The sequence below is a fragment of the Acinonyx jubatus genome, chromosome A2 (genome assembly GCF_027475565.1).
Source record: "Acinonyx jubatus isolate Ajub_Pintada_27869175 chromosome A2, VMU_Ajub_asm_v1.0, whole genome shotgun sequence".
NCBI classification, from domain to species: Eukaryota; Metazoa; Chordata; class Mammalia; order Carnivora; family Felidae; genus Acinonyx; species Acinonyx jubatus.
In genome coordinates, this window is record NC_069383.1 from 126082044 (window position 1) to 126099537 (window position 17494).

The 17494-nt window shown below is 42.3% G+C and overlaps 1 long non-coding RNA gene across 1 annotated transcript; it reads right to left on the bottom strand.

Moving 5' to 3' along the window:
* Positions 1-35: 35 nt before the first annotated feature.
* LOC128314875 (uncharacterized) lies at positions 36-6638 on the bottom strand. The gene is made up of 3 exons (XR_008297033.1): positions 4281-6638; positions 1761-1886; positions 36-182 (listed from the first exon to the last, which is right to left on the bottom strand). It is a non-coding gene; the product is annotated as an uncharacterized LOC128314875 (long non-coding RNA).
* Positions 6639-17494: the final 10856 nt, after the last annotated feature.

Genomic DNA, 17494 nt, shown 5'->3' on the forward strand with positions numbered 1-17494 from the left:
TCCATTACATTATCTACTTCAGATCTACTTCAGATCATCCAATACCTGCATTCTGCCCAAAACCCAAAGACAGACGTGAAACAAATGTCTATCAGTGAAGAAAGAATAAGGCATCAAACTCACCATTTAATCCTCCATTTTGACTCCTGTCTTGCAGAAAGCCTCAACCTGGCCCATTTATCCTGTAGACAAGAATAAGTAAGAGCAAGTTTATCAATCAGGGTCATGTTTACAACGAAATCTCTTTGGTCTATTGCAACCATTACTGCCTGCCAGTAAAACACCTCTGGGTGGCTAGCCCCAACTTTCCATTTCTGCAAATTATCTGGTATTGCCACAGAATAACATAAGTCACCAAAATGAGTGGGTTTCAAAACTGGTATGTTTTAAAATCCCAACAACCCCCAGGGTCTTAAATAATGAATTTGCTACAAATTGTTCCCTGGCTCTGGTGTTGACACCAATTGCAGCTATAATACCTACTGAAAAAAATCAAGATAGGATTTGGAAGGGTGTCATTTTCATTTGCGATGATGTCTGACATCTGGTTTACTCCCTGATCTGGCCAAAAATGTGATTGAAATGACCAGGTGTGTAGGCATCTCATCTATTCCTCCCCTGTCCCCTACTTCAACCAAAATGCCGCCTTTGAGGCTAAAATCTTGAAAATAACTAGGAGTCAGTCACACTGGGCAACAGAACAATGTCGTGAAGGTAAGACACTGAATTACTTAAGATGTCTGTTCACTGTCTCTTCCACATTAGGCGCTGCAAAGATAATTACATCTGCTACATTAATCAACCCTCCAAAGAGAAGTTTTTACAAAAGGGTGGACTATTCGGGGCCTGGTTTTCCTATATTCTCCCAAGCTCACCAGCCAACAGAACCGGACCCTCGGCTCCCAGAAGATGCGCATCTATAGTGCTCTCTTATCTCACAACCTTTCTTCCTAGTTCACGTTTCACAGACCATAAACACTGCTGTAAGACACATGGAAGTATGCAGGTTTCTGAGGGGAAATAGCTTTCCTCCCCTTGTCTGTTCTCCCTCAAGGTCAGAAGCACGTATATGGCCACAACAACCAAGAGCTCCAGTCCAATCATGTGACACAAAAGTAGAGAAGTTTCTCACCAGAGCTTCCCACATGCCTCCAGATTTAGGAGGCAGCCAGTGCCACTTAAAAACAAGTTCAATTCTAGATCCTTCCATTACAACTTACTTGTAAAATCATTCTATCATATAGGGGTGCCTGGGTAGCTCAGTTGGTTAAGCGTCTGACTTCAGCTCAGGTCAGGATCTCATAGTTCGTGGGTTCAAGCCCCGCCTCGGGCTCTGTGCTGATAGCTTGGAGCCTGGAGCCTGCTTTGAATTCTGTGTCTCCCTCTCTTTGTGTTCCTCCCCCACTTGCGCGCGCTCTCTCTCTCTCTCTCCCTCCCAAAAATAAAGATTAAATGAAAAAAAAACCATTCCATCATATAAATACATTTGGTCACAATTTGCTATGTGACAGGTTTCCAAATCTAATTGAGCAAATCCACTCCAAAAATTCAAAGACAAATCAGAAATCATTTTATCCGTGAGCAAGAGGCTCGAGGAGAAAAATGGGGCTCATTTAATAAACAAATGGGAATTTGAATTTAGAACCAACCACCTATTCCCACAGCTGTTAGTGCCATGGCGACACAAGAGAGGTAGATATATACAGTTAATTCAGATGCATTCAACTTGTGCCCTCAACCAAAAAATAAACACATTTTACCAGTGGATACCCTGGAGTGAGCATAAGCCAGGAGACATGAATCTGCCATTTCTTCAGTGAATTTGAGCTCCCAAATGCCTTGTGGTGCTGGCATTTCCCAGCCTGTGGTTGAGTTGAGGGATTTTCCTGGGTAATAGTGACAAGAGACAATTTAGAACTTCTGTTCTCACTGGTGTCAAAGCCTAGCTCCTCTGTCAACAGAAGTTCCTCTGGAACCAACAGACTTTTCTACTGCCCCAGCTGCTGATACTTTATTTCCCTGATTTCCTTGGCGGATGTAAGAATCTAACAGAAGCTATGGATTCTCTACACAGAAAAATAGACCTATAAGTAACATTGAGGGGTGCCTAGGTGGCTCAGTCAGTTAGGCATCTGACCTCAGCTCAGGTCATAATCTCATGGTCAGTGAGTTCAAGCCCCTCATCAGGCACTGTGCTGACAGCTCAGAGCCTGGAGCCTGGTTCAGATTCTGTGTCTCCCTCTCTCTGCCCCTCTCCCACTCACACTCTATCTCTCTCAAAAATGAATAAATGTTAAAAAAAATTTTTTAATAAATAACACTGATGAGTTGTGAATAATTTTAAAGGACTTATGTGCCCCCTAAAGTCCATTCATGGGCCTCAAGATCTAAAAACCTAAACATTAGGCCAACTAAACTAGACAATTCTATGGATTTCTTTTTCAAGCTGTTTTTAGTTGTACCTGATAGCACTGTTTGATTTGGATGCCCACTTTTGAGGTCAAGGAATACATTTTTTCCCCATTAGAACCATACTGCCTATGGCAATTAAAACTCAAGAAACCACTAGCAACTATACTCGAACAGTCATTGTGCTCATGGTTATTCCTCTCATAGCTACATAAATTTCAGACTTACAAGACAGATTCCCACTTCTCCACATCAGTCACTCCATTGGCTGGAAAACTCAAATTTAAACAGTACTCCTAAAATACAAAGGGATGGGGCCTGTGGGTGGCTCAGTCCTTTAAGCATCCGACTTCAGGTCAGGTCATGATGTCATGGCTCGTGAGCTTGCACCCCGCTTTGGGCTCTGTGCTGACAATGCAGACCCTGCATGGATTCTCTCTGCCCCTTTCTCACACCCTCTCTCTCAAAAACAAACAAACAAACAAAAAAAACCCAAAGGGATAGAAATGAGAATTTATTAATGATTCACTGCTACATGGTTCAATACAGGAGGCCCTAGCCATATCTGGCTGTTGAACATTTAAAATATGGCTAACCTAAACTGAAATGTTTTAATAAAATGAATTTAAAAGACTACTAAAAAATTTTAAAAGGACATTTCAATTTGTATGCATATTGAAATGGTAATATTTCACACGTGCTGGGCTAAATAAAATAATTTTAATTTCATCTTTAATGTGGCTCCTAGAAAAATTTTAATTACCTATGTGGTACATAATCTATTTCTATTGCATAGCACTGATAGAGATTATCAAGCATGAGTGTGCAAAACCACCATGTGATCTCACCAAAGGTGGGGCAGTTGTGCAAGGCAGATGGCCTTATCAACAGTTTAGACTCAGATTATGATGAGATTTGCCCAGTTGAGTGTAGGGATGTGATTTGAATTTGCAACCACCTGATGCCAAACCCTTCACCTGTCACCACGGTGCCTCCATCTGTTTCTCAAGAAGTAACTTGAAGTCTGTTCAAGTTATGTTACTACTTTTAATACGGTCATGACTGCAATAAAAGAAATTGCTTCAAAACGACAAGCATTTTGCTCGGTTCCCTTTGAGTTTTCAATTACAGAGTATTCTAACTCTCCTGGCAAGAACATATGACAGACAACACATAAAAATACAGGAATTTGGGGGCTCAAATTAAGCTTTTCATCTTTTAAATGAAAACAGGAGATCCCAAGTCGCAAGAATCACAAATGTGATGAGGTAGGACTACAGACGTTGCCTGGAGAATACTGGCTGGAGAACTAATTAGTATCATAAACTGAAGTATGAAAATTTACCAAATAATTATCTACTGGTAGCTCTAGAAGTAGGTTACAGGTCACTTGTTAGCAAAATTGCCCCAAACCAAGAAAGCAAACACAGTTGTACCATAAGCAAGTGTAACTCCCAGTTTTATCTGTCTCCTGATTGTTTGAAGCACATTAGGATTTCTGCCGAGCAGCAACTAATTAAAAAGAAATCACTAAAACTGAGATAATATGCAAGAATTCTCATGGCAAATGCTGTAGCCTTCAATTCTGATTAAATGTGAATTCCCTAAAGCAGGTAGAAAACAAAGCATGGTTCTTTGGGTTTCATTCAGATGGGTTTTTCTGCTTAAATGATCCATTTTGTTTTAGCTTCCAGTTTCAACTGATCCTGAAAGAGCGCAGTCCAAGGGGGCCTGTGATTTGCCAGGAATGGGGTTTTGCCTTCCAATGGCAGAATGCTGACCTCAGTGCACTCAGCTACTTTTTAAAATGAAAAATGGGCCATTAACGACTCTTTCTTCAGTGGGGCTATTGTAGAGTTAAACTTGCTTACCTATTTGTTGAGTCTTGCCAAAGTCCTCACAAGCCAAATGAAACTGTCTAGACCTCAGTCTCTCAGAAATATATTAGGAGCAGGTTGAATTGTGCATTTAGCTCTCTTCCCTTAGCTGCCACCCCGGACATTATAGGTTTGACTTGGCATTTTCAGCTCTGAGGAACAGTTGCCACCCTTGTGCTCTGGGAGCTACATCAAAACACAGCATGGATTTCTTCAGTCAGTAGTTTTTTCTGCCTGCAGAGTTTAAGGCCACAGTGAGTTCTCATAAAGCTTTCTGTTGGGAAAGAAAAATCATAACCCAATCATCACAAAAATACTTGAAAAAATATGCCAGCATGGTTACAACAGGGGATGGATAGAGAGCTAGTGCCACAGAATTCAAGGAAGGTTTCCCAAAAAAGTTATGGTTGAGCTGAAAGCCAATGGTTGGATGTGAGTTAACTAGGCAAAGAGAGTGGTTATATTCGAGGCAGAGGAAACAGCATCTGCAAAGGCCCTGAGGTGGGAGAGACATGGCTTACTTGAAACAAAAAAACAAAAACACCCAAAGACAGCCAGGGTAGCTTATGCTCCCAAAGCAGTGGAGAGAATGGTGGGTGCTAGGACTGGTGAGGTAGGAAAGAGCCAAACTCTCTGCACGACCATAAGTAGCCATTCAATATGGCCAACATTTATTGAGCACCTAATGTGTGCTAGAAACTATGCCAAACGTTTATATGTGCTAACCTGCTTGAGCATAAAGAGCCTACGAGATGGGTAGGATTGCTATCCTTCTTTTGCAGGTGAGAAAACAAACAAGACTTAGGGAAGCTGCTTGCTCAAAGTGAAGGAGCTAGTACACAACTAAGGGGAAAGGAAAAACCAATTCTTTCCAGCCATTCTTAATCACTGTGCTCAGAAATAGCATTTCCTTGACAGGGGGCCCATGGATTTTCACTCTGAGACAGGCTCATATTGCGGCAGATGCCAGACTGGCTTGTTTATGTCTTACTTAGCTCAAGCTTAAACAACAGAAATCTATTTCTCACACTTCTGGAGACTGAATAGACGTGTAAGACCAGGGTGCCAGCATGATCAGGTTTTGATGACAATTCTCTTTCTGGCTTGTGGCTTGTGGCTTGTAGACAGCTATTTCTCCATTGTGGGGAGACAGGGAGCTCTGGTATCTTTCTCTTCTTATAAGGACACTAATCCCATAATGGAGACCCCATCAGGACTTCGTCTAAACTTAATTACCTCCCAAAGGCCCAACTTCGATATGCCAATACAATGGGGGTTAGGGCTTCAGGACATGAATTTGGGAGGCATATAAACATTTAGTCAGTAAGTATCTGCATAACCTGTGTTAATCATTTTGTGCCTTTCTCCAACGCAGGGATAAATCTGTCTATAACCCTGTTGCTTCCCACTTCTGTGCTATTGCAGATGATAACTTTAACAAGGTTGGTCAATTGACTTCTGCAGAGTTAACCAAGGTGAACATTGGTAAGAACCCATCTCCCTATCCAGGCTTCTTTTTCCATCACCTATCAAGAGCACACAGATCAGGAGCTAAGAAAGAGTAAGTTTCCACCTCCCTTCCTTCCCAGCTAAAGCCATTCCTCTCAGGTATTACTACTATCCGGAGGTAAAGAATCTGACCTGATGTAATGGTCCTACCGAGTGTAAAATGAAGAAGACAATTTAAGTAGTTTTAGGACCACACAGCTTCTCTGATTAGCCAGCCTTCTGAAATACCTCCCCTGAGTTGTGACCCACTGTGTGAACTAACAGGGTGACTCTGTATCAGAGGGAGGTTTTCCAACCCCTGCTGCCACTCATTCAGAGTTTCTCTCCAGAAGTAATCTCCAAGGTATCCTAAGCACAGGCCACAGATTTCCAAAGGCAGTAAACACTCACCTCCATAAACAAGTTTCTCAGTGCTGATCAACTGAAAGCACAGAGGAGCTGAATAAATCCTAATTAAATATAATTTAAGCCTTTCCACTTCCTGGGAAGGACACATTTAAGACAAGGAACATGGGCTTTGCAAATGCCTCACATTTACCCAGAACGGTTGTAGCGCAGTCTTGGGAATAAGGGGTATCGGTTCTAAAGAAAAAATGAGTTTCTAAGAGCCACCTTCACCATAACCCGAGGCTTGTTATGAGCATTTATGGACTTTGTTACCTTAAGAACATGTGCATGCCCCCTTTCTGGATTCCAAGCCAAAATTTTAAGGAGTACTTTGGTGAAGGGCTTGTACCTGACCAATTTTTCTTCATCAATTTTTCAATCTTCTGGCTCTTTCTGACCCAGCCTTTTCAGGAATTACAGCCTGTTTCTATTTTCTACTCCATTAACCCTCCTGCTTTTTCCTCCTCTTCACTGGAGTCACTTCTTTAATATATACCAAAGCTATCATGATCTGATTTCCCTTATGAACAAATACAATTTACAAACCAGACTTGGAATTCATTCCTTCAATTAACATCAAGCATAATTCCAAAGGAAGTATATAGTGTTACATTTAGAAACAAGGCCAAATATTAAATGTGTTTCTTAAAACCCACTAAAACTCATAAATACTCAGCATATATAAAGAGAAAAGACCTCCAAGTGTGAAAGATCTACTACCTGTTCCAGATCTTGCCACAGGGTGAGCCAGGACACCTGCCTCTCAAAGTGATGCTTCGGGAGATGTCAGCAGACCAAACTCTAAAGCAAGCAGCCAGTAATTCATATGATTCCAGAATGTTCCCTTGTTATTTATCTTTAATACAGAGATCTCTTTAAAACTGCAGACAAGCACAAAATTGTGCATATAATTCAGGGGATTCACAAACCAGTGTACTGTCTTAAACCAAATCATAACAAATGCTGATGATCTCCTAGTCCAGAAAATCTCATGTCATCTTCACGACCTTGGATTAGGCAATGGATTTTTAAAAATGATGTCAAAATGTATGAAACAAAAGACAAAATAGATAAATTTGACTTCATCAAAATTAAAAACTTTGTGCACTAATGGACATTATTAAGAATGTGAAAACACAATTTACACAACTGGAGAAAATACTTGCAAATCATATGTCTGATAAGGATTTAATATCCAGAATATATAAAGACCTCCAGTCATATGAGATTAGGGGCCCACCTTAATCAAACTCAATGGCAAAAAGATAACCCAATTTAAAAATGGGCAAAGGACTTCAAAAGACAGTTCTCCCCAAAAGATGTACAAGATCAATAAGCACATGAAAAGATGCTCAACATCACTAGTCACTGGGGAAATGCAAATCAGAGCCACAACGAGGTACAACTTCATATCCACTAGAATGACTACTATTGAAACCAGAACAAAACAGAAACAAAATAATGAGTGTTGGTGAGGAGTGGAGAAATCAGAGCACATACATTACTGGCGGGAATGTAAAAACGGTGCAGCCATTCTGGGAAACTATTCAAAAAAACAAAACAAAACAAAAACAAAAAAAACAAAAACAAAAAACCTGAAAGCAGGGACTCGAAAGCTATTTGTAAACTAATGTTCACAGCAGTACCATTCATAACAGCCAAAATATTGAAACAACACAAGTGTCCATTAAAAGATGAATAAACAAAATGTGATCTATGCATTCAGTGGAATATTATTCAGCCATAAAAAGGAAGAGCATCCTGATAAATGTCGCAACATAAACAATGAAAACATTATGCAAAATGAAATAAGCCAAACAGAAAGAGACAAATAAGGTATCATTACAGTTATATGAAATACACAGAATAAATTCATAGACAGAAAGCCAAAATGTGATTACAGGGAACTGAGGGAGAGAGGGAGAGAATTAGTGCTTAATGGTTACAAAGTATTCTGTTCAACATGATAAAAAGGTTTTGGAAACAGTGGTGCTGGTTGTACAATATTACAAACGTAATGCACTGAATTGTGCACTTACAATGGTTGAAATAGTAAACTTTATGATGTATGTCCACAATCACAATTAAAATCACAATTAAAAAATAATTCATGTCTTGTAACTCTCAAACCAAATTTCCTTTGGCCTCTTGAGAGCACAGATTGTTGCAAACACTGATGAGATCTACACACAGTCTCTCTGTCAGAAAATGAATTTATATATGCCACTTTTTATTGAGTTCACAATTCTTGCAAAGAAGTATTAGATGCTAGGTTGTTTCTCATCTGAGGTAGAATGGATCCAAGGCAAAATGAGGCCAGTGTCCCTACATTTGTGCTGAGGGTGCTTTTATTTATTTAGGTGCCAAGGAAATAAATTATACCTTATGGGCTTGGGAACTGCTCAGGGTATGACTCAAGCCTCCTTTGGTGTTACATATTGAATATTTGTATCCCCTAAAATTCATATGTTGAAACCTAACCCCCAAGGCGATGGTATCAGAAGATGGGGCCCCTGCAAGGTGATTAGCTCATGAGGACAGAGTCCTCATGAATGGGATGAGTGGCCTTACAAAAGGGGCCCCAGAGAGCTTCCTCCCCACTTCTGCCAAGCAAGGATACAACAAGAAGGCAGCCCTTGACAACACAGAAGAGAGCCTTTGCTGGAACTCAACTATGATCTTGGACTTGAGCGTCCACAACTGTGAGAAATAAATTTCTGCTGTTTTGAAGCCACCCAGTCTATGGTACTTTGTTAACATTAGCCAGAACAGACTAAGACGCTTTATATCTCTTATGAAATCATCAATTGCAAGTGGTGCCAAATACCAAAACATTCTTTAGAAAACTTCTAATATGTCTTGCTGTAAGTTACAAAGACACTGTGAGCTCTGCTGTAACTGGCAGGGGACAAGGGTCTATCTCCAGGCATGAGGTAAAATTGACTGGCTTGCCCCTAGCTGCCTGCATGAGATTTCGCTGCACAGAGTTCTCTCTAATCTAAAAAACCTGGGCACAAAGATGGCCCTCGGCAAGAACTCTCTCACTGCCCGAATTCTAGGAACTCTTGTTAAAGACTGCCTGGAAGCTTAAATGCCACGGGGTCTCTGATGCAAAATCCTTCCTCCTACCACCCATTCTATATCTGTGAACAACCTACCATCACATAGTCTCGATCTGTCTCTCTCTCTGTCTGCCTGTCTCTCACTCTTACCTCTTACTCACCTACTCTGTAATCTTACTGCGTGTGTCATAAAGCACTGCTTTCGCTGAAGTCATCTGACTAAATACATGAGGTTCTCACTGGGGATGAGAGATTAACTCAGGTTCCGCTTGTCCCTCCTAAGATTTCTCGTGGAAAATGGAAGTGGCTAAATTGAGAGGGGTGTTCACAGGGAGGAAGAACGAGAGGCTTTTTCTTGCTGTCCACTGGTCTTCACCCCTTCATCTATCTCTGGAGCACCTACTATATGCTGGTCACCGGCTAGGCACGGGAGATACACTGGGGACAAGGCAGAGATGATCCCCCCTCACAGAGTACCCGTTGAGAAAAAAGAAACACGAGTAGACAAAGAAATAAAAAGACTTGCAAAGACTTATCACGATGGTGACATGGAAACAAGCAAGCACAGGTCTGAGAGGAGACTTACCCACCAGACCAGTGGGGTCCCTGGACCAGCAGCCCCAGCGGCACCTGGAGTATTGCTCGAAGTGCAGATTCTTGGGCCCCACCGACACCAACTGATTCAGGCAATCATGGGTCAAGGTATCTGTTTTACCAAGCCCACCAGATGATTTAGGTGCATGCTAACGTTTGACAAATACTGCAAAAACACAGAGGTTTTGACTATTTGTGTTTTTTACCCCTAATCCTCAGAAGAGTTCCTGGAAATATCACATAGTTTATAAAATATGATATATGAATGAACACTCGGGGAGGGATATGATACTTTAACCCGGATTATCAGAGACCTCTCTAAATATTTAACCTGCAAGCTAACAGTTGGAGAAAGGCGCAGCCACGCAAAGAGCACGGGCAAGAATGTTCCACACAACTCTAGAAGCCAAGTGCAGAAGTCCTGAGGTAGGAAAAACCTTTCTTCAGAACCAGACTGCCTGACAAGGCATGCTTTGCGGTTCAGGAATCCCGTCTCTGCCTCTGGGATCCAAAGTTGTACCTCTCCAAGGAAGGCAAGGGTAGGTCTCCTCTTAGCTCAACTAGTAGATGAAAAACCTGACCTCTGTGAGCATGACTGCCTTTCCTGATGGGTGGGCACATAAAAACTACCACGCAGGACCATGCTTGAGACAAGGCCACTGTTTGGAAAACCCGGTTTTTTTTCTCCCGTCAGAATGGCTTCTCAGTGGCCTTGGGCAAAAAGCCTCCCAGGTGTCACCCAGGAAGCAAGGCTGGAGGACCTGGGTGGGGTGCAGCAGCTCTCTCCACGGGGCATTGTGAGGCTAGCCCAGCCCTCACCATTTCCACCACGAACAAAGCACACTTCAAGACAAATCCAAGATGGCTTCATAACGACGGGGTGAAAGGCAGCAAATAAGAGAAAGCAGTGACAAACCGGACTGCAGGGACTCAAGCTGCCTGGAGCCAGGGGAAAGGGCTGGCACAAGTCAGTGCTGATACTACATCATCAATACCCAGCCTAGTTCCAAGCTGGGCAGCACACAAAGCCTGCAGCCAGCCAGCCAGGGAAGAGGCAGCCTGTCTCCTCACCAGCATTTACCTTCATCAGTAAGAAAAGATGCGAGTGTTGCTCTAATTACGCCCACTGGGAAAATTTCTTTGATTTCATTTTTTAATGTTAAAAATTAACAGAATATTAACACAGATACTTTTTAAAGTTGAAAAAGCAAAACACACAAAGACTGTTGGGTGGCTTTTAGGTACCCAGAATTTTTTTCACTTAGAGCAAAAGATTAGCATTTAGGTGAGGGGTCAGCAAACCTTTTGATTAAAGACCCGGTAGTAAGTATTTCAGGATAGGTGGGTCAAGAGATAAAATCAAGAATGTTATCTTGACATTTATATAACAAGAGAGAAAACAGGGAGCTCCTGGCTGGCTTAGTCAGTAGAGCATGTGACTCTTGATGTCAGGGTCCTGAGTTCAAGCCCCACATGGGGTGTAGAAATTGCATTTAAAAGAAGAAGAAAACAAATTTCCACTATGTTTTGTTGATGAATTTCCAAGTTTATAAGTGTAAGTATTAGTGATACAAGCCTACACTAATGAGAAGAATGTGAGGGTGCAGGACTTTTGTTTACTTGGGGCTCAAAGTTCATGTTCCTGACATCACAATGATTACAAATATTTATGGTAAAAACCATTCTTAGTTCATGGTCGTACAACAACAGGTGCAGGTTGGATTTGGCTCATGGAGCATAAGTTCCTAACTCCTAACTTGCACCACTAGTCAGGGTTCTCCAGAGAAAGTGAACCAATGGGATGTATGTATATATGTGTGTGCATGTGCACATACACACATATTTATGTATGGGGGGGGTGGTATTTATCATAAAGAACTGGCTCATGCGGTTATGGAGGCAGGCAAATCCCAAGATCTACAGGGAGAATGGGCAAGCTGGAGACCCAAGAGGGCGGATGGTTTACTTCCAGTCTGACAAGTTGAGATCCAGGAATTGCTAATGCTTCAGTTCAGATCTGAAGGCAGGAAAAAAACTAATGCCCCAGTATAAAAGCCATCAGGCGAGAAGAACTCTCTTACGTGAAGAAGGGTAAGGTTTTGTTCCACCCGGCACAGCAACTAAGTGGATGAGGCCCACCTACATTGGTAAGAGCAATCTGCTTTATTCAGTCTACCAATTCAAATGCTAATTTCATCCAAAAATGTTCGCATATAAATGCCCAGAATAATGTATGACCCAGTATCTGAGCACCTCATGGCTCAGCCGGTGAAGGTGACACGTAAAATTAACCCAACCGTCGCCATCCAAATTTGAGGACTTTTCATGAGACGAAGATTTCAAAAACCATGCCTTCTTCTCCCTCCTTCCCAGCTGCCAACAAGCATCCAGGCAAACTGTCCCTCACACTGCAAGGGTGTGCGTGGCCATAACTACGCCTGCACGGGCACAGGTCCCGGTTGGGGGTGGAGGTTCTGGCTAAGACCTGAGGTGTCTCTAGACATGCCTCCAATGCCTGCATCCCAGCCAGTGTCAAGCACACCAGTGTCTCCTAGATTCCCCGAGGAGCCATTTCTTCCCTCTCCAAGCTCCCCATCTTTTAATCCCTGGTTGGAAAACAACTTCCTGGGTATGTAGTGTTTGTAAACATTTCTTCAGGCCCTATTTTTGACTTTTGCCCAGTGCAAACTCTTCTGTACTTCCTACCCTAACTGCTCAGAGAAACTCCCTCAACACCCCAATCATACCATTACTCTAGGGTGTGGTCTGGCTCTGACGTAGAAGTGCCTCTACTAGAGATGTAGCAAATGCTTTTGCCCTTCATTTTTCTATGTGGTCTCTGCCTACCTCCCCAATATTGGATTCCTCTTGATTAAGGGATTCGTCTCTGTGAAGGGAAAGGCACTCTATGAGTCTTAGATGGCACTATCTGGTTTCATGGTGAGGTTTAGAACCAGTATCTTCTCATTCTGAACACAGGAGGCTCTTGCTGAGGTCATTACCATTTGATATATATCAGATTTTCGCCAGCACCCAGAAGGCACACCCAAGAGGTAACACCCCAAGAGGCTACAGAGGATGGATGGTTTGGGCTCTGTGTTTTTACATTCCTTCCACATTTATGAGTTGCCATTTTCTGCAATGAAACTCTCCCTCATTTTATTCCAGTGAATAGATTTTTTTTAAAATACGTTATGTAAACAATAACTGTCATTATTATTTTTTGCCATCTTAACCATTTTGAAGTATGCAGACCAGTGTCAGGTATGTTCACAGTGCTGTGAAACAGATATCCAGAACTTGTTTCATGTGTAACACTGAATCTCTAAATGCATTAAATAAGAACTTCCCCATCCCACCCAGGGCCTCAAAACCACCCTTCTACTTTCGATCTCTATTTTGAGTACCTCATATAAATGGAATCCTACAGTATTTGTCTTTTTGTGACACTCTTATTTCACTCAATATAATGTCTTCCACATTCATCCACATTCTAGGATAGGTCAGAATTTCCTTCCTTTTGAAGGGTGAACAGTATTTCATTTTACGTATACACCATTTTCTTAATCCATTTACCTGTCAGCAGACAGTGGAATTATTTCCTCTTGGTTCCTGTGAACAGTGCAGCTGTGAACAAGTGTATGCATGCAAGTATCTCTTGGAGCTTGTGCTTCCAGTTCTTTCGGATATATATATCGAAGTGGAATTACTGGGTCATACAGAAGTTACAGTCTAAATTATTTGAGGAACACTATCTTCCATGGCGGTTGTACAATCTTAAAATCCCATCACGGTGTTGGAGGGTCCCAATCTCTCCACATCTTCCCCAACACTTGTTATTTTCTGTTTGGTTGATAGTTGCCATCTCAACGGGGTGAGGTGATACCTCAGTGTGATTTTCAGTTGCATATCTCTAAGAGTGTGGATTTTAATTTGTGGCCCTGCCTTCTAGCTCTGTTCTTGGTTTTCAGCACTCTGAATTTATTTTATTTTCTGTAAATTGGGGTAGTAACACTTACTCCAATCACTCATCCATTCACTAAACACATATTCTTTTTTTTTTTTAATTTTTTTTTAACGTTTATTTATTTTTGAGACAGAGAGAGACAGCGCATGAACAGGGGAGGGGCAGAGAGAGAGGGAGACACAGAATCTGAAGCTGGCTCCAGGCTCTGAGCTGTCAGCACAGAGCCCGATGCGGGGCTCGAACTCACGGACCGCGAGATCATGACCTGAGCCAAAGTCGGACGCTTAACCGACCGAGCTACCCAGGCGCCCCTAAAGACATATTCTTAACTCTTACTATGCGCTAAATGTTATGTGATGGGCTAGAGCTACCGCAATGAACAAAACAGAAAACAAATCTTTGCCCTCTGGGAGCTTACCTTCTAAAACACACAGACTGACAATAAACAACAAAGAAGAAAATCATAGAATGTATTCAATGATAAGTGCTACAGAGAAAAATAAAGCAAGGAAGGGGTAAGGTGTTCTGGGGTTTCTGAGATATTGTTATTTAAAAATTTTTTTTAATGTTTATTCATTTTTTTGAGAAAAAGAGAGAGTAAGCAGGGGAGGGGCAGAGAGAGAGGAGACACAGAATGCAAAATAGCCTCCAGGCTCCAAGCTGTCAGGACAGAGCCCAATGCAGGTCTCAAGCCCACAAACCTAACCATGAGATCTTGACCTGAGCCACAGTCAGATGCCTAAGGGACTGAGCCAACCAGGCACCCCAGAGGTATTGTTATTTTAAACAGGATGGTCAACAAAAGCCTCACTGATGTGTGCCATTTGAAGAAAGATGAGAATGGGGAGGGAGGGAGGAAGCTGGGAGTTGGAATGGGTGATGGGGCATACAGGATGGGGAAATACCAGATATGCAGGAACAGCAAGGAGACCTGCAGGGCTTGAGTGGGAAAACAGAAGTAAATGATTAGAAATCCCAAAGGATGAGGTAGGCACCGGGATGAGTTTAGCAGGAATCTAAAGGATGTGGGGGTGGTTTTATAAGGATTTAATGAGATAATTTATACAAACTTGCTTGATGCTCTATAAGCATTAAACAAAGGATAGATCCAAAATGTCTGATGTTCCTACTGCTGGGGAAACCATAGCTTCCCATGGGTCTTGGCAAGCTAATGTCTATCCAGCTCTCCATCAGGGTGGAGGAGGCCATGGTGTGATCATCATTCTGGTATTGCCTAATGCTTAATGTGTGAGTTGAACTGGGTCCCCCTCAAATTCATAGGTTGAAGTCCTAACCCCCAGCACCTCAAGATGTGACCTTATTTAGAGCCTTTATAGGGGTAATCAAGTTAAAATGAGGTCATAGGGTGGGCTGTCACCTAATCTGACCCATGTCCTTATACAAAGGGGAAATCTGGAGTCCAACACAAAGGCGGGAAGAAGGCTGTGTGTAGATGGAGGCAGAGATAAAAGGACACTTCTACAAGTCAAAGAATGCCAAAGATGGCCAGCAAACCACCAGAAGCTAGGCAAGGGGCATGGAACACATTGTCTCCCACAGCTCTCAGAAGGAGCCAAATGTGCCCACGTCCTGATCTCTGAACATCTAGCCTAAAACAACAAAGAACAAATATCCATTGTTTAGGCCACTCCATTTCTAGTACTGTGTCATATTGACGCTAGTGAGCTAACCCACTCAAGCATACAACAGCGGCAAAATGTTTACTGGGGTTTCTCTTTAGGGGGGACGCTTTCTCTCCCTGGTTTCTCTCAAATGGGATCACTACCTGGTAAGTTTTTACTTATTTGAGAGGTGGGGAAGGAGGGGAGGAGAGAGAGAGAGAGAGACAGAGACAGAGAGAGAGAGAGAGAGAGAGAGAGAGAGAGAGAGAGAGAGAGAAAATCACAAGCAGGCTCCATGCTATCAGTGCAGAGCCCAATGTGGGGTTTGATTTCATGAACCATAAGACCATGACCCGAGCTGAAATTAAGAATCAGACACTTAACTGAGTAAGCCACCCAAGTGCACCAGTGCCTTGGTTTTTCAGTGCCCATTTCAAAACTAAAATCAGAGCCAGTCTCAAAAGAGGCAAGCACAGGCACCACCCCAATCAGCATGTGGGAAGAAGATGAGGTGAAGACTGGGAATGTCAAGTCTCCAGACAGGAAGCAGGCAGCCCAGATTCCCAATGAGAGAAGAGCAAGAAGGCATGGGAGAACTTGGATTTCAGAAGCCAGAAGGGCCACTTACCTTCCGGCCTATGCCAGAGCTGCTACACAGGTATGGGGCAAGAGCAAGAGGATGTGATGTTCCCCTCATCTCTGATCCTGGAAGCCTAACTCAGCTACACAAAGGCCCAAGAATCTGGGAAAGCAGACATCTCACAGAACCCCAAAGGATACACTCAGTGTGGTACAGAAGGAGGGAGAGCCAGTGAACATCCACAAAGAGAACTCGTGCAGTCACCCCTTAACGAGGTCGAGTCACCCTCAGCGAGGTAATTCGTGGCCAAGGTCAAACGTTTTTCAAGAGTTCTTATAAACAGAAGCTACAATTAGGGTTCAACTCTGTTCAAAGGATCAACAGCACAGTCTAGATTATTTTCCGAATATTCACCAAGATGCTAAGAATTGTTATAACACTAATTGTTATTCACACACACACAAAAGCATTATTCACAGAAGTGGATTAAACAAGGTAGAAATGGTTTCTTGACTACAGGACGTTTTAGTGACTTTGATATGACAAGGGACTTTATGAGTCTCCAAAAAAAGAAAGAAAACCTACAAAGACTCCAGTTTTATTTCATTGCAAACTTTTTTTTTTCTTCTTGTATTTCTTTTCACAATACCCAGTCAATCACATCTCTGAGAACAACTCACTAAGAAACGTAATTGGGAAATGCTGGTAATAAACTTTGAATTATGGATAATTTTAGAGACACCCACAGAAGAGAAATCAATAAGTCAGCCAATATTGAGCCAGCCAGAGCCAAGGCCCACAGCACCTTGCAAAGAAAGAAAAAGTGTGTCACTGCCATTTTCTCTTAATAGGTCCCTCCTTGAGGCAGAAATCACTGGAGTTTACCAGAACCATCTTCCAGTTCTCCCACACCAAAGAATCAGACCACCATTTAAAGATTTGCTAGACAGTAAAACCAAGCAATTATTTGAAGGAGAAAAACTCAAAAAGCTTAAAATGTGATTAGCTTTGCTGATAAGAGTGAGGCAAGGAGGTGACCATAAATTGTTAATAACAGCATTATGCAGGCCTATCAGCTGGTGCAACAGGGTCAGAAAGCAAATAGAAACAGAATTCTTTGTTATTAGTTCACTAAAGATCCCTTCCAGCCAAGGGCACACAGATAATGGTCTCTACCTGGAAGTCTCAACAAGAAAGTCACATAAGTTTTATCAGTGCCTCAGGCCATGCAGTCACAGATTTATAGACGTGGAAGCTTGCTCAACCTAGCCTTCTATTTTTATAGTTAAAGCAACTTAGTCCAGTAGGGCTGAGTGGTGCTAAAAGGATTCATGGAAAGCTCAGAGTTTGAAAAAGCCAGGCCTCTTACTTATACCCCAGTATTTTTATCTCCCCACCATCCTTTCTTGAATGTGGTCTCCAACAGAAGTCAATTAAAACCGGAACCTTTCAGGTGTCTGGGAGCAGGTACGTACTGAGAGAACAGC